Genomic DNA, 20,387 nt, shown 5'->3' on the forward strand with positions numbered 1-20,387 from the left:
GGTCTTCCCGTAACACAGGCGCTCACCCACAGGACAAGGCCACACTGCCAAGGACATGTTTTGGGCCTTCATTTCCTGTCCCCTTCATTTGGGACAGGGTCAAGCATGCCCCTGCTGGCCCCTTCGGGATGCCCAGGTGGGTCCCTGGTGCAGGCGTTCACTGCGTTTCCTTTGTGCTGTCCTCTGACCGGTGAGCGGCCACCCCGAGGCTAGTGGTCCCAGCACGCGTGGGTGCTCTGCTCCACCAGTGCTTACCCCAGTGCGAGGGGATTTCCTAATTGTATAGCCCGCTGCGTTTCCTCCCTGTGTGTCCCGTGAAGAGCACTCCCTGCTGGACTTGGGTGCCCTGCTCACTGCTGCCGAGGCCATGTGGGTTCTTGTGACCGGGCCACACTGTTCTCCTCTGTGGGCTTGCGTTCATGTCTCTGAACTGGGCGGGGAGGACACCTCCACGTGGGCACCTCTGTCCTGCCGTCCGTCTGGGCAGCACCCCCGCTCCCTGGATCTCAGGGGTTTAGACGGAAGCCAAAGTGTTCACAGAATCGCTCTTGGAAGATGCACTGGAAAATGACACTGGAAGAAGTAGAAACAATTCAGGGCCCAGAAGGGAGTCTTAAAAGGAGCTCTTTTGCGTCTTCAGAAAGACAAGTGAAGGAATTATGAGCAGCAAGAATAGAACGTACAGAGAGAAGACAATAAAAACCAAAGTGAATGGTCAGAAGTGAAAATATGGCTAGGGAAGTAAAATCTTCTCTTTGGCAAAAATTGGAAAGATAAAGCCCAAGAAATGTAGTGCAAGGCCACTTCACCGTGGCCATCTCCCCACCCCGGTGGCCCCCGACAGTTTTGGCCACGAGGCGTAGTGATAATACCCTTGTCTAAGAACACAGAGTTTGCCAGGAGAAGGCTCACTGGCTGGGCACTGCCGGTTTCCACCCCTTCCTGCCTGGAACAGAAGCTCAGGGAGCAAGGACACGGAGGCCACCACGAGGGATGACGGAGCAGAAGTAGAGAAGGCTGGGGTCCCCAGGGACCCTGTAGGGCTCCTCCATTCCTGTTGTGTGTGTCTGATTTAAAACAAGGAGCCTGTGTCTGCGTTAAGACCCCCTTGGTTGAGTTTTGTTTTCCGCCGTCCAGAGCATTCCTGTGGGCAGTGGACCCTGAGGATCAGACGGACATTGGACGCGGTCAGCAGTGTGGGTGCCCCAGGCCTGAAGGACAGTCCTTTCCAACCCAGCTGGCACAGAAAACCAGAACGGAGGCATTTGGGGCAGGCAAGTTTAGGAAGTTCACTTCCGTTCCATGCCCTTTCTGGAGAATTCACAGAGCAGTTCAGGGGTGCAGAGGGAGCCCTGGGAGGACAGGGGTGGGGGCAGGGGGCCCATGGGCATGGGGAGGGAGAGGGGCCAGGAACAGGGAAAGGGGCAGGCACCCCACGCCAGTGAGATCCAGCACCTGTGGGTCCTCCTGGAAAACCATATGTGTCTCCTGGCGATCAGATCCCGTCACTGGAAAGATGAATCCAAATACAGAGCTTGGAGTGGAGATGTTTGGGGTAGAAGGCCTGGGTGGGGTGAGCCTTGAGCCCATTTACGGACAGGAGGCTAAACCCTGGGGGAGCGTGGGGGAGTCCTGCTGACACCCGTGCTGGCTGGTGGGCACACCCAACCTCCTCGTCCCCAGGTCCCCAGGCTGGCTTTCCCTCACCCCAGCTATCTTTAGTGTTGGAACTTCATCCCAAGTTCAGCAAGTAAGTCCCCGGCTTCCCCCCACTCCTCCCCTCCCTCTCCTGTATCCCCCTCCTCCTCCCCCTCCCTTTCCCTTCCCCTTCTTCCCTCTCCCTCTCCTCCTCCATATCTCCTTTCCTCCCTCCCTCCTCCTTCCCCTCGTCTCTCCTCCCTCCTGTCCTTCCTCCTCCCCCTCCCTTGTCCTCCCCTCTCCCTTCCTCCCTCCCTCCATCCTTCTTCCTTCCTCCTTCCCCTCCAGGGTTCCAAGGAAATCATTTTCCAGGTAATGCTGCTGAGGTAAAGCCACTCGTTAGACTCTAGGCAGTTCTGCATGTTGACCCCTGGGTGGTGTGTGATGGCTGGAGTGCACTGACGAAACCCCTCCCTGCTCACAGGCTTGCTTCTGGGGGACGAGTGTGGGGGGGGGGACGAGTGTGGGGGGGACGAGTGTGGGGGGGACGAGTGTGGGGGGACGAGTGTGGGGGGGACGAGTGTGGGGGGGACGAGTGTGGGGGGGGACGAGTGTGGGGCCGTGCCCCACTCTGCTTAACATGTACATCCCGACTGATTTTCATTCTGTTTCAGCTCTTTCACAAGTCATTCTGCATGTGAGGGAGGGAGGGCAGGGGTGCACCCCTCCCCCCGGGGGACAGGGTGTGGGGTGCCTCACTCACTCACTCAGACGGAATCTGTCAGCTTCAGGGAGGAAACAGCACTTGTGAAGAGCTGTGAACCCTCCGTGGGACGAGAAGCCGTAAGGAGAAAACAGACCGCTGACCCAGTCATATCAGGGGATTTTCTGCTGGCGACCACGGCCACAGCAAGTGGACAGGACGCCTCCCATGTCTGCCCACGGCCAACTCCTGCCAGTGGCCAGAAACACCCCTCTGAACAGGACCCTGCAGATGCATCCCCAAGGAGGGCCTCACGGGGCCTGCGCCTGGAGTTGGAGGGCGGCTGGCTCCCAGACCCTGACCAGTGAGCAGACAGCAACGGGGCTTGTCCAGAGCAGCCCTAGGAGGAGCAGGTCAGGTGCAGAAGGAGATCCGAACGTGGTGCTGCTCAGGGAAGTTACAGTGCACAGATGGGCGAGAAGAGCCGTGCCTGTGTCCAGCACAAACTCCGCAGAGGGGCCCCTGGAGGCAGGATTGTGGGGAGGGCACCCTCGCTATCTGCAGTGTTGTGGGTGAGTGGGAGCAAGAGAGTGGGAGAGAGCCCCCCCCTCCCCGGGGGGAGCGGGGCAGGCTGAGCCTCTCCCTGGCCCAGGACTCTGACCGCTGCGCACCACCAGGGCTGCCTGCCGCGCCACCTGGCTGTCCAGCTGCAAACAGAGGAGGTGTGTTGAGGCCCCATGAGAGTGCTGGGAGCAGGGCAGCAGGGTGTCCACAGAGAGGTCGTAAGGCAGACGTGGAGGTGCAAGGGACGGGGGCCTGGTGGGCAGGAAGGAAAGGGCCACAGGCAGTACCCCTGGGATTCCAGGACAGCCTCTGCTGTGGCCAGGTGCAGGTGGCCAGCAGGGTCCACTGTTTGGGGAGCCGCGGGTGGGCCTGGAAAAGCCCTTTCCCCCCACTGGCAGGGTCCTTCTCTGAGGCAAGTCCCCCAGAGGCGTCCCCTGTGTACCCCATCCAGAGCACAGCCAAGTCAGGCCGTGGGGGCCCTACCTCGCAGGCTGGAGCCGGTCAAGGGGGAAGGCTGCTGCAGGCCCTCCCCACATGGCACACACAGCCCACAGTGTCCCGGTCACCGTATGCTGGACTGCTCGAGGTGACTGCAGAGGTGTCCTCTGAGCCTGGACCCGAGGCCCAAGGGGCCCACAGCTGTGTCACATAAGCCACCCCCTGACGTCCAGGTGACGGGTGAGAGGAGTGGGGGTTTCCTCAGTGAGGCTGGGGCATAGGTGCCCGGTGAGTGACCTGGTCCCCGTAAGTCAAAGGCTGTCTGTCGGGAGGCAGGTGGAGGGCAGTGGGACATCTGGGCTGGCCCAGGGAGTCACGCGTGTGAGTGCGTTCGAGCCTGTGTGAGAGTGTGTACGTGTGAGTGTGTGAGGGCTGACATGGCTCAGAGGGACACGGGACATGGGGACACGGACGTGGGGCTGGAGGTGCTCTCAAGCAGTGGGTCACTTGGGATCTGGAAATCTGCGTGTCCTGGGCAGCGGGACCAGGATTTGGAAGGTGGGGTTGGGGCCATGCCCTTTGGGTGACCCTGGGAGATGATGGGGAGATGCAGGGCTGTGAGCTCAGGGACCCCACACAGGCTGGAGCGTCCTTGCAAGGGAACGGCGGCGATCCTGGGGGACAGGTGGGGCCTCAGTGTCACTGTGACTGTTTTTTGGGGTGGCTTGTGACTCTGCATCTGGACCCCCAGCCCTGGTGCTCTGGGGCACACAATCCCCCAACCCCTTGAGGCTGAAGCCTGGTCTCTGTGGGGCAGGTGACACTCTCATGGAGCCCTGGAGAGGAACGGAGCTCCCCGAAGGTCACACGGCAGGTGGGGGGTTGGGGGATGGTGGCCGGTGGCGGCTGTCCTGCTGATAGCCAGTGATGTTTATGTTGCCCCGGGTGTGTGTGGGAGGTAGTTTCCACGCTAAATAGCTCACCAGGGCCACATATGACGAACCCACGAACGTGAGGACGACGCGGGGGCTGTAAAGGTTTTATTACACGGTGTCTGGGCCCGCGCGGTCCTCCCCTGGCTGCCGCCCACCGGGTCTGATTTCTGCCAAGTATGTGAGTCGTCATGCTGGGGAATGTCTCAGCGGCCGAGGTCGGGCTGGATTCCTGTGTCCCTGCAGGGCAGGGCCGGGGGCTGCTGCTGAGAGGGGTTCACTGGGGGGGGGGCAGGTACACAGTGGTGCTCAGTGCATGCTCCTAGGTGGGGTAGACTCAAGAGAACACAGGCAGGGCCTGGGGAAGCCAGCCCTCCTGGAGGTGGGGGGCAGCCGTGTGAGCTGCTCAGCGCCCCCCGCCCCCCCTTCGTGAAAGGAAGGCTGAGGGCAGCCGACAGCACCCAGGAGGGGTGCCTCCCAGGGGTCTCGCCAGGTGCCCTGCCTGCTCTGTGCAAGAGGCTGGGTGGCAGCCTGTGGCAGAGACGCCTCCCAGGCCGGCTGTGTGGGGGGGCCAGCCAGGCCTATCCCTGCAGCCCCCATCTCTGCTGTGGGCCCAGCTTTGCAGCCGCTGTGGTCCAGGGTGTCAGGAGGGCCATTCCCAGCCTTGAGGCGGAAGGTTCTTGCACAGCTGGGGCTTGGCCTGGATTGGGGACACGCTCCAGTGGGCGCTGGGAATGCAGGGCCTGCCTGGGGTGTGCTGGCTGAGTCCTGCTCCTCCTCAGGCCCCGAGGGTGGGAGCCGCCCGGCGGCCACGCCGAGGTCACAGCCTGGAAAGGGCTTGGTTTCTGGCTCAGGGAAGTATCTGGACCAGCCAGCTCTTCTGATCGCAGCCAGAACTCCCGACCAGACCCCAGAGCAGGGCCATGACCTTGAGCAGAGCCCAGGACAGGGCCATGATCCCTAGACCAGATCCCAGAGCAGGGTCACGATCTCCAGACCAGACCCCAGGGCAGGGTCAGAGGGGGCAGCCAGAGAACAAGCAGCTTCCTCCCACCCGACCTCTTCCAGGGGTCAGCCAGCTTGGCCCAGAGGGAGCTGCGTGCCCTCATCTGCAGCCCCCATTGGGCCTTTCTCCTGGGCACCCCTACCCTCCACCACCTATTGGTCTCCACAACCTCTCCCCAATGCGGGGGGGCTGCCCCTTCCACCCTGGCTGGAACTTCAGGCTTGCCCTGATGCTCTGGCCCCGTGGCCACTGTCCCCTCCTTTCCTGTGGCCCACACCCCTTCATGGGCTCTGAACTCTGCTCCAAGTGTCCTGAACCTCTCATCTGCCTGGGGAAATCCCCTCACTCAGGACTCAAGGCTGCCTCCTGCAGGCAGCCATCCCAGATTGCCTGCTCTTGATGGAGGGGCACCTCTGAGTTCTCAGTGGGGCGGGTCTGTCCTGCCTTCAAGGACAGTCCAGAGGGGAGGAAGGTTTGTGGGGATTAGGAGAGCTGGGAAATGGGTTCCTGGCACTCTGCCTATTGAGGCATCTCCCCCGCCGGGCTTGCACATGGCGGGTGGCGGGGGGGGGGGGGGCCTAACTGGCTGCATTTGCAGCCTGAGAAGCAGCCCCAGAGACAGACAGCGGTCTGGGCCAGTTGCCTGGAACCCGGGGGGCTGGGGGGCTGAGCGGCCCCACAAGACCGCGCCTCTCTGCCTTTCGGCACTCCACTTCCAGGGGCAGGGGAGTATTTATGTAAATACTGTGTGCCGCTGGATTCTGGATTCTGCTAGGGTGAAGTCATCCCCCTCTAGCTGGGGGAGCAGAGCGGGCCCAGAGGGCCAGGAGGGGCTGGACAGGTCCAGCAAGAGAGGCCTCCGAGCGGCAGGAGCACCACAGCTGGAGCTGGGAGGCCCGTCCTGGTGCTGGGGCGTCTCCACCCTCCCCTTCTTCCCCCCCAGGCCTGTAAGGGGGAGGGTCGCTTGCTGGGGCGCTGCCGCACGCCCAGCCAGGCTTCTGTGTGAGCCGAGAGGGACGGGCCGGTAAGCCATTGGTGCTCTGTAACTACACAAGTGAGTGGAGACCCAGGCCTGACTCCCAGAGGGCAGGAGGCGCTGGTGAGGGGCCTGGAGTGAGCAGGTGGGAGCCCAGGGTAGGCCTCCGTGTGCTGGAGTGGAGGGGGCCGGGGGTGGCCCTTGGGAGCCTGGGGCCCTGCGCTCCCGCCTGCCCCCCAGGACTGGGCCCCACTGTCCCTGCATCAGCAGCTCTGGCAGGCCAGTGGGCCCTGGGCCTCCTTCCCTTCTGCCCCACCCACAGGGCCCTCATGTTCGCCAAGCAGAGCTGACCCGGAAGCCAGCGTGAGAGCTGCTCTGTGAGATTGCTGGCCAGCAGAGGTAGCAGGCAGAGGGGCCCACGGGCACAACTGCGCATGGGTCAGGGATCGCTGGTCTGGGGCCGCAAGCTCAGAGGGAAGCTACTGAGCACCTCTGTCCCCTGCCCGCCTGCCCCTGCAGTGGGAACCTGTAAGGGCCCCCATCTGTGCACCCCCTGACCCCATCCATGCTGGACTGCACCCTTTGGGAGGGTCGGGTCCCTGCCCTGAGTTGTCCGGTATGTGTGCATGGGTGTGCATGCGAGTGTGTGGTTTGAGGGCAAGCTGGTACACATACGGGACCAGGAAATGATGTGGTCACGGGTGGCCTTGTGGTTCTGTGTGTGGCCGCACAGCGGCATGTGTGCAAGTGCGAGCACCGTGTGTATGCACCACCCCATTCAGGCCCCACGGCGACCCCAGGGGAGGACAGTTGCTCAGACCCAATTCACAGGTAGGAAGACTGAGCCATCCGGAGGGTTAGTACACACTAGGTCCCAGGGGTACCTCCTGCCACCCCACTTCAGGCTTAACAGGTAAGGGAGGAGACTCAGAGGCATGCGGGGGTTGGGGCTGGGAGTCTGGAGGGTTGGGGGCGGGACGTGTCCTCACTGGGCCCTGTCTCAGCTGCACGGACCGCAGGGTTCCGGAGCAACAGATGCTGCGTTCCCTCCTCCTGTAGGTAGCTGTGAGGCCTGACATGGAACTCCTTGGAACGGCTAAGCTTGGAGGGAGGACATGGCCCTGTTCCCACCAGAGGCCCACCCTGCATGGGGAGCTGGTGGTCCCTGGTCTAGGCAGAGCAGACGCCAGAGGAGGATGTTTCCTTAGAACCACGAGCTGCTCTCCCCGGGGTCGGGGAGCCTACAGGGATCTCTGTGCAGGGTCCGCGGGGACACAGATCCCCCAGACTGAGCTCCGCAGCCCAGTCCATCCCTGCGCCCCCAGCCGCCCGAGGGCCCCTCCTCAGTCCCCAGCCTGGGGAGGAAGGGGTTTCCCACCGCATGCCATGGTGCATGGCATGGAGCCCGTCATAGCTGGCTGGACCTGAGTGGCAGCTCGGGACCAGGACAGAGCAGCCTCTGAGCCTGGCAGGGGGCTGCCTGTGGTGGGAGGGGAGGGGTCTGCATGGCCAGGACTCTATCCCAGAGCAGTGTCCAGGACCACAGACGAGGTCCCCACGGGCATCTGCGTGTCCCCCTGTGGTGGCTCTGCTCGTCGAGGCCCCGGCCCGCTTGCCTTGCTTCTCCCAGCTTCTGGCTCCAGCCACTCCGGACGTGTGGGGAGGCCCCCAGGCCTGGACAGGGCCCTGCTTCCTGCATGTGCCTGCTGGAGCTCAGAGCCCACATCCTGCGCCCCGTGATGGTGGCTCAGCACATGCTGCCACCAGGGGCATCTGCAGCCGCGGGGGGTGTCTGACGGGCGGCTGCACCCAACTCTTGTTCAGGGGCCCCACCTGCCCATGCTGGAGTGCGCTGTCCTCTTGGCACTTAATGAAGCCCCACCACCCCTGCACCGCCCACAGCTGCTGCCCGGGACTCTGTGGGGCTCTGCCCGTTCTGCGGCCCCAAAGAGCCCCCAGGACGGGGCTTACCCCATTCCCCTCAGCACCGACTCTGTTGTCTCTCGAAGGTGGTGCCTTCTCCAGGTGGCTTTCCCAAACCTGGGCATGCTTCTGGGCTCTGGTCTTCCCTGGACTCTGTCCCATTCACCTCTTGCATGCCTGACAGTGGGCCTTCCAGGGCAGTCTGGGGTCCGAGCCCCTGGGGCCTGGCATGGGGTCAAGTGAATGAGCCGTTTAGTAAATGAAGCACTGACTGAGCAGATCAATGGCAGAAAGACACATGATGGGGATCCTTAAGATTGGGCAAGGAGCAGCTGAGGCTGCACAGAGCCCTCCCAGGCCCTCCCTCCGCTCAGCACACAGACGGACATGCTGGACATGCTCTGTCCTCTCCCTGTGCGAGCTGACAGCCCAGGCCCTCCCTGCTCCTGGGGTCACGGCAGGAGGGGCTGCTGGACACCAGGTGCTTTGCCCAGTGAGACTCCCAGTGGGGCCTGCTGTGGGTGGCTGGCCCCTGCACCCTCAGTGAGAAGAATCCTGCCTGTCGGATCTGGCCCTTGGACAGAATGGAAGATGTGAGGCCCCAAGGGGACTAAGCGGGACAGTGCCTCCTGGCGGGCCGCCCTCTGAAGCCCAGACTGCCCAGGCACCCGAGGACCCGCACAGGGGAGTTGCCGAACTGGGAGTGCCATGCACACGCCGGGGAACACAGGTCACCAGCAGTTCTGGGCCATGGAGCACCCCCACATCATGTCCCGTGCTGTGTGGGACTCCTGTACCTCTGTGCACCATGTGTCTGTGAGCACAGGGATGTGTCCCCCTCCCACTAAATGACACAGAGAAGGCCCCATGGGTACGCACAGCAGGGTGGGCTCTGCAACCTGCGGAAGTGCATATGTACTCCGTGGGCAATCTGCACCAGTGGGTCGTGGGCGCCATGTCCTGGCTGGATCGTGGGCGCCGTGCATCCTGAGTGGGTGGTGGGCGCCGTGTCCTGGCTGGATCGTGGGTGCCGTGAGTCCTGAGTGGGTCGTGGGCGCCGTGTCCTGGCTGGATGGTGGACGCCATGCGTCCTGAGTGGATCGTGGGTGCCGTGTCCTGGCTGGGTCGTGGGCACCATGCGTCCTGAGTGGATCGTGGGTGCCGTGTGTCCTGCGTGGGTCGTGGGCACCATGCGTCCTGAGTGGATTGTGGGTGCCGTGTGTCCTGCGTGGGTCGTGGGCACCATGCGTCCTGAGTGGGTCGTGGACGCTGTGTGTCCTAGCTGGATCGTGGGCACCGTGCATCCTGAGTGGGTCGTGGGCACCATGTCCTGGCTGGATGGTGGACGCCATGCGTCCTGAGTGGATCGTGGGTGCCGTGTCCTGGCTGGGTCGTGGGCACCATGCGTCCTGAGTGGATCGTGGGTGCCGTGTGTCCTGCGTGGGTCGTGGGCACCATGCGTCCTGAGTGGGTCGTGGGCGCTGTGTGTCCTGGCTGGATCGTGGGCACCGTGCGTCCTGAGTGGGTCGTGGGCGCTGTGTGTCCTGGCTGGATCGTGGGCACCGTGCGTCCTGAGTGGGTCGTGGGCGCTGTGTGTCCTGGCTGGATCGTGGGCACCGTGCGTCCTGAGTGGGTTGTGAGCGCTGTGTTTCTGGCTGGATCGTGGGCACCGTGCGTCCTGAGTGGGTCGTGGGCGCTGTGTTTCTGGCTGGATCGTGGGCACCGTGCGTCCTGAGTGGGTCGTGGGGGCCGCGTGTCCTGGCTGGATCATGGGTTCATCACGGGTGTGTCCTGGGCACTGACTAGCACAGACATTGTTGCTCCTGGGCCCCCTTGCTTGAGCCTTGTCCTACACCCCAGGCTGCATCTGACCCACTTGCTTCCCTTCTCACAGGGAAGAGCTCCACCGCCCAAGCTGACTTTTAAAGGCACAGGTTATATTTCCAAGGTTCAGGAGAAACTTATCTAAGATGCTCCAGGCGATAGATAAGTCACTCTTTTCTACTTGTTTTTGTGCTTTATCCTTGCTTTCCAGAGGCTGAGTGTTTGAGAACTGGGGTGGGTGGGTGGATGTAGAAGGGGGGACAATGCTGGTCGCTCACCCACCCCTTGGGAAGCCATATTGCAGGCTCCCCTCCACCCGCAATGGTCTCTCCACCCCTGGGTTACTGCTCAGGAGGGCAAGTGGGAAGAACATTCTTGCAGGAGATGCTGAATGGGCCAGGACGATACTCATTGGGTCTGTGGAGGTCAGTGTGGCCAAGGGGAGGGAGCTCCAGAAAGCTCCCAGTGCCAGGCAGGGAATGCTCAGGGCTCAGCCTCAACCCTCCCCAGAGCTCCCTGCTCTTTGTGGAAGTTTCAATGCTGAGGCCCCAAGCTGCAAGCTTGGTCTGGCCTCTGGCTGGGCTCACCTCTGCCCCCAGGGGGGCTTTCAGACTGAGCCCGCATATGATCAGGGGGACTCGGTGGGGGGCAGAGAATAGGACTTCCTTCTCTCAGCCTCATGGGCTTATCTCCTGGCAGGGCTGTGGCCAAACCACTGGGCACCAACTTGGGAGGACAGGACCACTGGGAGGCAGCCCATGGCCTGAGGGCTGGGGGAGATGATGCCCCCTTGTCTTTCCTCTCAGGCTTCGAGCATGCCCAGCACACCCACCTGCCTCTCCTGGCCTGGAACCCCAGAGGGACCAAGGCTCCCTGTGAGGGCACTGGCTACAGCCCTGGAACCACGTGGGCTCTGCAAAAATGCCCCAGCCACTCCCTGCTCTGTCTCCTGGACATCGCCCTGAGCCCCAAAGGTCCTGGGGCTGCACTGCCCCCCAGCAGTCACCCTCAGGAACCAGACTTGCAGAGGTCCATCCTCTTCTATGCCAGGCACATAGCCCCGAGACCCCCCATGTCCCTTGGGCTCCTGCCCTCCCAGGCCCTCTGGAGTCTCCTGCTAAGCTAGCCACGGGGAGCACCCCCCTCTGGCCGTGGGTCCTGCGGGGGCCCTGGCTGTGGCTAGTTTCAGACCCAGTCCTGCAGACTTGTCCTGGGGGCTCTAAGTTGGGGCCTTGGGTGTCCAGTCCTGCCTCGCCTTTGCACCTGGACGATGGCTGTATGCTTCTGAGGACCTAGGGAAGCTCAGAGGGAGGAGGGCCCTGGGCAGGGAAAGCCTGTATGGACTGTGAGGGTGTCTCCGGGCTTTGGGAGGCAGAGCCCCAGTGTGAGAGCAGCCAAGTAAGGGGTTAACAGTTGTTTCTTCTGGTCAGAGAAACAGAGGGAAGAAAAGTCCACCCCTCCTACTTTTCTTCCTTGCTTCTCCCTGTGAATTCCTGGAATTCCTTCTCAATCTCTGTTCCTGCTGGGTGTGATCCAGGGCGGACACTTCTCTCTGAGTGTTTGCCCTGTGGCCTCCAGGGTTGGAACTCACCGCCTGACCCAGCCGTCCAAGGTCCAGGGTGGGGTCTGAGCTGGTTCCCACTCCCTGCGGCCATGCAGACCTGGGGTGTCCACTTAATGTCGGGGCCCTGAAGGTCACCCGGAGCCACTCCCGCATATCCAAGGGACCTCAAAGCCCCAGCTCCAGTGGTGGAGCCCCTGTTTTGGGTGTGGGGGGTGCAAGGTTCTGAACCATCGCCTCAGCCTTCCTGGAAAAAGCATCATTACCTGTCCTGTCCCATGTTTGTGGGCTGCTAGACACTCCCACCTTGGCTGCATTCCCAGGACCCTAGATGCCTGGTGTGAATGGGGGTCGGGGAGCACCTGTGGGGCCTGCAGCAGTGCAGGGTCCCTCCAGGGCAGGCAGGACCTCACAGCCCACTTCCTACCACCGGAGCACACCCTCTGGGCCCTCCCGTGGCAGCTCTTGTGGGACCCCGCTTGCAGGGCTGTGCCCCTCCCGTCCGTGAGTGCTCAATCTGGCTCCCCTTGGAGCCTCAGGTAGACACCCACCCACATGAGGCTCTGTTCACAAGGCCCAACTGGCCTGGGGTGGGCTGGCCCTACCTCCCACTCCAGCCTCCTTAATGGTCCCTCAAATTCAGAGAGGCTTCCCTTCCATGGGCCCCTCAATGGGCAAGGTTGGAGGGGCACCAGGGAGTTCTGGGGGTGGAGGTGGGCAGGGGCCTCATTGTTCTTGGCCCCAGGAAGGTACACCCAGGCTGCCATAGCCCCAGGGACTGCACTCATGTCAGGCCATCTTGTGGAGGACACCACTGGTCTCTGGCCCCATGCCAGGCCAGGACCCCAGGGACTGCACTCATGTCAGGCCATCTTGTGGAGGACACCACTGGTCTCTGGCCCCATGCCAGGCCAGGCCAGGACCCTGGGGTTGGAGGCTGGAGCTAGAACTCTGCCTATCGGCAACCAGCCTGAAAGGCCCAGCCAAGGACCCCGGGGTGGAGCCAGGGACATCACCTTGAGCTCCACCCACCCCTGCTGGCCACAGTCTCCAGGCCTGGCCCTTCCTCTGTGCCCAGACGTGGGATTCCTTGAGCTCATCCCTACCTCCACAAAAGATGTCTGCTGCATTGGGCACAGGCGGGAGCCCTCCAGGTATCCTGCTCAGTCACCACCCACCCTGTCTGCTCCCCCCACCCCCGGCCTCTTCCAGCTCCAGACAGGTGCCATGTGGCTGGCTGTGTCCCTGGGGCATTCTTTCCTTCCAGAGCTGGCCCCCGCCTGGTCCAGGGGCCCCTAACTGCAGTTCCAGCCATCATCCCAGAGCCAACACTACGTGATGCAGGCCGAGTCTCTCACTTTGCAGGGGCTCTCACAGTATATGAGACCCAGAGGTGGGCTGCACTCCAAGTGCAGGTTCTGTAGGCCAGCAGGGGCTCAGGGCAGCTGGCTGGAGTTGACCAGAAACTCTACTGGTGGCCACAGAGGCTGAAGCCGGGCATGTTTCTGGCCAGCTCAGGAGGGTTTTGGAAAAGGGACCCAGCCCTGAAGAGTGCAGACAGGGCTGGGTGCCAGTCTAGGCCTGCAGGCTCTACGGCCCCCCACCTGGCCCCCAGAGGGAAGGGCATGTCCTGTTGGCTGTTGAACCAGGGCCTGGGCAGGCTCCAATCCCAAGACACACAATGCTGTGACGTGGACCTGGTGCATGGCAGGGCTTTGCTCACATTCTGCATCCCATTGCCTCGCAGGTGAGAAAACCAGCCTGTGGAGATGTCCCTTCCCTTCCCGTGGGGATGCTCCTCCCCGTGAGACGGTCCACCTCTTGGGGATGCTCCTCCCTGTAAGAGAGTCCGCCTCTTGCGGATGCTCCTCCCCGTGAGACGGTCTTCCCCGTGGGGATGCTCCTCCCCATGAGACAGTCCTCCCTGTGGCGGTGCTCCTCCCCGTGAGACGGTCCTCCCTGTGGGGATGCTCCTCCCCATGAGACATTCCTCCCCGTGGTGATGCTCCTCCCCGTGAGACGGTCCTCCCCGTGGCGGTGCTCCTCCCCGTGAGACGATCTTCCCCGTGGGGATGCTCCTCCCCATGAGACTGTCCTCCCCGTGGGGTTGCTCCTCCCCGTGAGACGGTCTTCCCCGTGGGGATGCTCCTCCCCATGAGACGGTCCTCCCTGTGGCGGTGCTCCTCCCCGTGAGACGGTCCTTTCCGTGGGGATGCTCCTCCCCGTGAGATGAACCTCCCCATGGGGATGCTCCTCCCCATGAGATGGTCCTCCCCGTGGGGATGATCCTCCCCGTGAGACTGTCCTCCCCGTGGTGATGCTCCTCCCCGTGAGATGATCTTCCCCGCGGGGATGCTTCTCCCCATGAGACGGTCCTTTCCGTGGTGATGCTCCTCCCCGTGAGACTGTCCTCCCCGTGGGGTTGCTCCTCCCCGTGAGATGATCTTCCCCGTGGGGGTGCTCCTCCCTGTGGGGTTGGTCCTGGGTAAGAGGAACCCTGGTGTGATGGATGCTGGTCTCAGAACCACAGCTGAAGGATATATCTTCCGTTTCCCTGCAGGTTGAGGTCCGCAGAGGCCCCACCTCTGTGTCCTGCTGCAGCCGGAGGTCATCACCAATGCAAAGGCGGTGCTCCCTGTAACAAGTGCTCAGCCTGTCCCTGTTTCCCCGGTGGCTGCAGGCCTGGAGGGCTCTCCCAGCGTGTTTGTCTTCTGCAGCCTGCCCGTGGAACGGCATGTCCTGAGGGGTGAAGGGGAAGCCCCTGCAGAGCCTGCCCTGCACGGCACCGCAGCCCAAGCTGAGGGGTCTCTGGGCTTCAGGGGTGTGTCCTCGTCCTGCCTCTCCATGCAGACTTGGGCGCAGACGCAGCGCCGGGCGCTCTCAGCCCAGCCCGGCAGACGCTGAGATGTGTGTTATTTCACCTGCGGGTTCCCAGCGTTCCCGAGCAGGGCTGGGGAAGGTCATAAAAATGGTGCGGTAACCTATATATTATTTTTATGCTGGTGCTTAACACGGCGCCTTTGACACACGTGCGGGAGCTCTGTCGTAAATCAGGCCCTGGGGTTCACTATGTGCACACGCAGGAGGCCGCCCGCGCCTCACACGTGCGCTCTGGCCCCAGCGGCTGCCTCCGGGGAGCCAGGCCTCGGGGCTGGTGTTTGAGACCCTCCAGCCTGGGTCTGGGGTCCAGCTGCCGGCTGGCCCCCCTTGCCTCCCACAAAGTTTCCTTGAGTGCGGGGGCAGGAGGGGGCCAGCCGGTGACAGCTTTCTCCAGCTCCAGGCCAGAAATGGAGGGAACGCCCACGCTGCATTTGGCAGCCACGCCCGCCTGCACGTGCAAGTGTGCGTTCTCCTGGGATGTGTGCATGCGTGTGTGACTGTGCGTTCTCTGGGTGTGTGTGTGTGCATGTGTGATTGTGCATTCTCCTGGGTGTGTGCGCATATGTGAGCATGAATGTGTCTGTGTGCAAATGTGGCTGAGCAGAGGCCCGGCTCCTCTGCACGCCCCAGGCCAGCCTCCAAAGCCCGCTCCACCTGGACCAGGCTCCCTATCTCCCAGGGTCGTGGCCATAGGCTTTTCCCTGGGCAAATAGGCAGGTGGCAGCTTCCCAAAGCGCTGGGGCATCTTCTGGTCCCACGAGACCATAATGAGTCGGGCTCTCTCTCCTCACTAGCCCTCTGGGCTTCAGCTTCATCTGTAGGCAGGGCTGGCTCTGGCATGGGGGTTAGAGGTGAGGGGCTGCAAGGAACGTAAGGCCTTGTTTCTGAACCAGGGATCTGAAGCACCATCCTGGGGAGGTGGATAGGGATGGCTGTGCAGTCGTCAGGGCAAGGCTCCCGAGGATGTGCCAGCTTCTTCATAGGTGGTGTGCAGGGCAGGGTCAAGACCCCGGCCTTCCCCTCCTGCCCCTCAACTGCACACTTTGTAGGTTGTCCTGGTCCCATACCTGCAGGGCGAGGCCCCAGGGCAGCCCGCTGAGTGCTGTGGTCTTGCCTGCATCCAGCACCTTCTCTGCGCTCCTGGCTGGCTGGGCCCCTGTGCAGCCCTGAGCCTCCTGCCCTCCCTCCTCTCTGCCAGGTAGGCCCCCACATCACATCCTGGCAGGCAGACAGGGGGCAGATATCCCTATGGCCCACAGAACGTCTGTGTGCACACGTGTGCGACATGGCCCCCCGTGCAGGACCTGGAGGGCAGGTCACATGGCTAGAGCCCTGGAACAGCACGCGGAAGACGAAGGGCTTCAGGAGGATGTTTTCGGATGCGTAAGCAACAGCCCCAAACTGAGTGCACAACACAAGAATCCACATTTGCTCACTTCCCGTTTGGGGGTGTGTCTGGGGCATCCCATGGGTGGGGCTGCATCTCCCCTCTGAGGAGGCTCCTGAGTGACTACCAGGCATGAGGGACTGGCTCAGGGCCAGGCGATCTGCAGTCCCCTGAAAAAGGTGTTCTGTCTTCCCAGTCCCGACTCTGACTCCTGCAGGGTGACTGGGAGCCCCTTCCTGCTAACAGGCTGGGAGTCTCGGCGGGGGGCGGGGGGTGGGCCAGCAGGGGCCAGCAGCGCAGTTGGGAGGGGTGAGTGTGAGAAGCATGGGGCAGGGCAGGAGCCCACTGGGGCTGAGCTTGGAGGTGGCCAGGGCAGCTCTCCAGTGCTCTTAGAGAGGGGAGTGTGGAGCCAGGTGAGCATGGAGAGTGAGGCTCAGACCTACGGGAGCTTGGTGTCTGCAAGGGGCCTTCCTGAGTGGGGGTCCTGGGGGGCCGGCCGATCAGAAGGGGCTGGCCCTACGGGTTTGCGGCTGCTGGTGGGGAAGGGTAGGGAGAGAACAGCTCCACACACACACACACCACCGGCAACTCGCTGGGCCCCAGGCAGGGTGGGCATGTGATGGGCTGAGCGTGGCCCTCACCATCCCAGGCAGCTGGGCAGCCGGGGGGGCGTGGGGCTGGCAGATAAGCTCTCTGTCCGGAGCGCCGGACAGCAGGCCTTATCAGCACCGGTGGAATGACAGGCTCCTGGGGAGACAGGTGCAAGCCGCTGAAGTGACAGCGGGTGAAGCCCCCATGCCTGGCCGGGGTTGGGGTTGGGGATGGGGAGCGGGGTGACCTTCCGCCCCCGGCCCTTCTGAGCCTGTGGACAATCTCGTGAGCGTCTGGCTGGTGCAGGTGCCACCCTGACTTGGTGGCCTTTCTCCTGGCCCTGGGCAGGGCCTCCACCCACAGAGTGGGTTTGGAGGGGCAGTGGACGTCCGCTCTGCAGGAAAAGCCTGGAACATCATGACGCACAGTGGCTGGAAGTCAGAGGAAATGTGCGGGTGCTGAGGCTCGGATGGGGGTTGCCCCACTCCGAGGGAGGCCTCACAGCCCTGCCATGCCCCACACCAGCCCTGCAGCTGCCAGGCACCCTCACACAGGCCAGCACGTGCCTCCATCTCCCACAACACAAGCTCAGAGATGGGGTGTGAGAGCAGCCCTCATCCCCACCCAGTCACTCCCTGGGGATGCCAGATTATTCCTTGAATCCTGTGCTCCCAGCCCTGGGGAAACCTCACCCAGAATCCTGGGGCAGTGGGCCCCACCCTCTTCCGGTCCCAGGCTCTGTGTCCTTCAGCTCTGCACTAAGTCGGGGAGGGGTTGGGTTGGCTCCTGTCTGCCAGGTTTGGCTGCCCGCATGTGTGAGTGTCTGGGGGCTTCCAAGCCGGCCCTGAGATCCGCAGGGACAGAAGGTGGGGGTGATGCACGGGCTGGTGGCCTGGCTGGGGAGCTGCCCGCCCACAGCACACACATGTTTTATAAGGACATAGGAGGTGGCTTCTGCTCTCTGCTTCACTGCATTTTATTTAAAAGGTAGAGGGAAGAAAGTAAAATAAACAGTGGTTCCCACAAGGACCACACACGTGGCACGGGCCAGTGGGGGGGGGCAGACTGCACCCAGCTGGCACGTATCTCCCTGTGACGTCTGCTCCTGACCCCCCCCCCAAGGGTGGGGGATTCTCATCCATGGGTCCCGCAGCCTCAGCGCAGGACTCCATGCTCACTGCCCCCCTGCCGCCCCGGGATTAGGGACTGGGACCTGGGGTCCTGTGCAGTGAGCCTCAACGGGCTCTTACCCCCTTGGCATAGTTCTGGGGGGAACCTGCCTTGCTTGCTCTGAACCCCCACATAGCCCCAAACAAGACCTTTGCTGAAGATGCCTGCAGCCCTGGGGGCTGTCACAACAGTGGTGCTGGGGTGGCACTGATCCTGCTGGGACCCGCCCCTGACCTCTCATCTGCAGGTCAGCCCTGGGCCCACTCTGCTCCTGGAGTCCAACTCTCTCCTGCCGTCACCTCAGACAGACCCTTGTTTGGTTTCTCCTGTCATTTATCAGCTGAAACCCCCCCTCCCGCAGGGACCCCTGAAGCCCCAGGCCCAGGGTGTGTGAGTCAGTGGGGAGGCGGTGGAGGCAGCCACAGTAAGGGCCAAAGGGGCCACAGCCAAGAGGGTGTGCACCTGCAGGCCTGGCAGCATCAGGACAGGAAGGACTTCCCTCCCCCAGAAGAGGTGGGGATTTGGGAGGGGCAGGCAGAGGTGGGCGGGAAGAGCTGGAGAGCCTGCCTTCTGGCTCCTGCCCAGGGAGTGTCTGTTCCTTGGGGGGGGGGGGGCAGGCCGAGGGGAGGTGGTGGCAGCCCAGAGCCCCCACCAGGGCCCAGGGCAGGAGACAGGCTGAGGACCTGGAAAAAACGCTCTCACTGTGAGTGTAAACAGGGCCCCACCTCTGCCAGATGTTCCTGGAAAATGTTTAGGATTCGGTCAACATGTGAAATTACCATCAAACTTTTATTAATCAGAGGCATTTGTTGTCAAGCCCTGCCTGACCCCTACGGACATTCCGGGGAGGGGCCTGGGCCTGGGGCACTGTTCAGCCCCGGGCTCTCGGGGTCAGCGGGAGGGCGTGCGGCAGGGCTGGGCTGCAGCTGTCCCTTCCACGCTGTCCAAGGTGGTGGCCAGGCCACAGCGACCAGACCAGCCTGCCGAGTGACCGAGATCCCGCTAGCACCCCGGGTTCCCACACTCAGAGCAGCCCTTCCCCCAGGCTGCTGGCAGGACTGGGGCCAGCTGTTTCCAGAGGTTCTGGACCGCATAGAGTCGTGACCCTTTTCTGGGGTGCTAGGCTCGTAAGAACCAAAAGCCCCACTTAGGAGCTGACAGCTGAGCTGGCTACCTGGCCAGGAAGAGGGAGGCCAGTGCAGGACTCCTGGGGGAAGAAATCCTGGGGACGGAAGGCCTGGGGAGGGGAGTCCTGGGGGAGGGGAGTCTCAGGGAACGGGGTGCTAGGGGTGGGGGTCCTGGGTAAGGGGTCCTGGGAGGGGAGTCCTGGGGGATGGTGTCCTAGGTCCTGAAGTGTTCCAGAAACCACCCAAGCAGCCCCTCCTCCTCAGGACTAAGCCTGTGTGGGTAGGACCCCTCAGACCAGGAGCCCCACCAGCCCACTTCTGATCCTGCCATGCTCCCTGCTGCACGCCCCTCCCCCGTCCCCTTCCCCTACCCCCTGCCCCACACAGGGGTGGGAAGTTCTCAGTTTTCTCTTCTGGGAGGGAGAGCATCCCAGAGATCCTGGAGGTGAGAGGAAGCCTGGGAGCCGATGCTGTAATTCCACACAGAGATACTGGCCACTTTCGTATGTATATATGTATTTTTGCTAGCTCTGGTCAGGGCTGGGGAGCTGGTGGAGCGTGAGAACAGTCCCCCACCCCTGTTGGGGCCACCCCAGCTGACTCACTGGCCCTCTGAGATGGACATGGAGGGAGGGAGCACAATGTGATCTGCTCTTGGGTTCTGTCCTGCCATCAGCCAGGGAGTTTGGCAGCCTGGGTCTGTTTTGGGCATTAAGCTACATGGAGAGAGAGGCGGGCTGGAGCATGGGGGGGTGAAGGAAGGGCTGTTTTTGTGATCAGTGGGGAAATGGCGCCTGAGAGGGTCCTAGGTGGATGGGTGGGAGCCTGGCACAGCCCACCTCCTCCACGATCCCGGCAGTGCCTGCCCACTCCATCTCCCCTCTGGCTGTGGGATGGTGGGCCTGGCCTGAAGGCCCTGAAGGTGGAGGGCGGGAGGCTGGTGCTGGGGTCTGGGGGAATCCCTGCCCCCTCTGTCTTGAGGTCCCAAGGCCTTGGGCTGTGGTGCATGCAGGCTGGGGGTGCAGCATTTATCATGGGCCTCTTATCACCTTGGTGGGGTCATTCAGGCCGCTGTGGGTGGGTGAGGGGACTCTGCCGCCCTCTACCTGCTTCCCCGGGGTGGGGGATCTGGCTCCAGCCCTTCTGCAGGTGGGGCCGTCAGTCCAGCGCTTAAGCGCTGACTGTATGCGGCACTGCTGGCGGTGCTGGGGCGGAGGAGTCTTGGAGGGAGGGGTTCTGGGGGGCTAAGCCGGCTGCCAGGTGTGCATTCCCGCAGGTTACTCACCTGCAAATTGGCCTTGGGTGCTTAGGTGCCTCTCTGGCACAGGTTCCCTCAGACCCAGGGCTGGTAGGACCGTGCGCCAGCCGCAGCACGCACTCGACCTGAGCTTTGAGCAGAGAAGAGTACATTTAAATCCGCCACTCGCGGTGGGACGAAGCTCCAGGTCCGTCCCGGTCCACCACCCCAGGAGCAGGGAGCCAGCAGCTACCCCGCTGGGTGGGCCAGCGAGGGGGCGGGGCGAAAGGCGGGACCTCCAAAGGGGAGGGTCCCGAGAGAGGCGGGGCGAGGGGGCTTCCAGAGGGGAAGGGTCTCTAAAGGGGCGGGGCGGGGCAAGGGGAGGGGTCCCGCTTCCCGAAGGCAGGGTCCCGGGAAGGGCGGGAAGAGG

General features: G+C 62.9%; 1 long non-coding RNA gene across 4 annotated transcripts; it reads left to right on the forward strand.

Annotated features, from left to right (window-relative positions):
- The first annotated feature begins 593 nt into the window (after positions 1 to 593).
- LOC148110177 (uncharacterized) lies at positions 594 to 4,569 on the forward strand. Of its 4 annotated transcripts, XR_015724641.1 has the most exons (5): positions 609 to 1,274; positions 1,684 to 1,750; positions 1,987 to 2,010; positions 2,424 to 3,063; positions 3,357 to 4,569. It is a non-coding gene; the product is annotated as an uncharacterized LOC148110177 (long non-coding RNA). The 4 variants fall into 4 exon arrangements; XR_015724638.1 differs by having other exon boundaries at positions 594 to 1,274; positions 2,424 to 4,569; XR_015724639.1 differs by lacking the exon at positions 609 to 1,274 and adding an exon at positions 1,276 to 1,338 and having other exon boundaries at positions 2,424 to 4,569.
- The last annotated feature ends 15,818 nt before the right edge of the window (positions 4,570 to 20,387 follow it).

This window comes from Ursus americanus, chromosome 5 (assembly GCF_024610735.1).
Source record: "Ursus americanus isolate L20-20 chromosome 5, mUrsAme1.1.p, whole genome shotgun sequence".
NCBI classification, from domain to species: Eukaryota; Metazoa; Chordata; class Mammalia; order Carnivora; family Ursidae; genus Ursus; species Ursus americanus.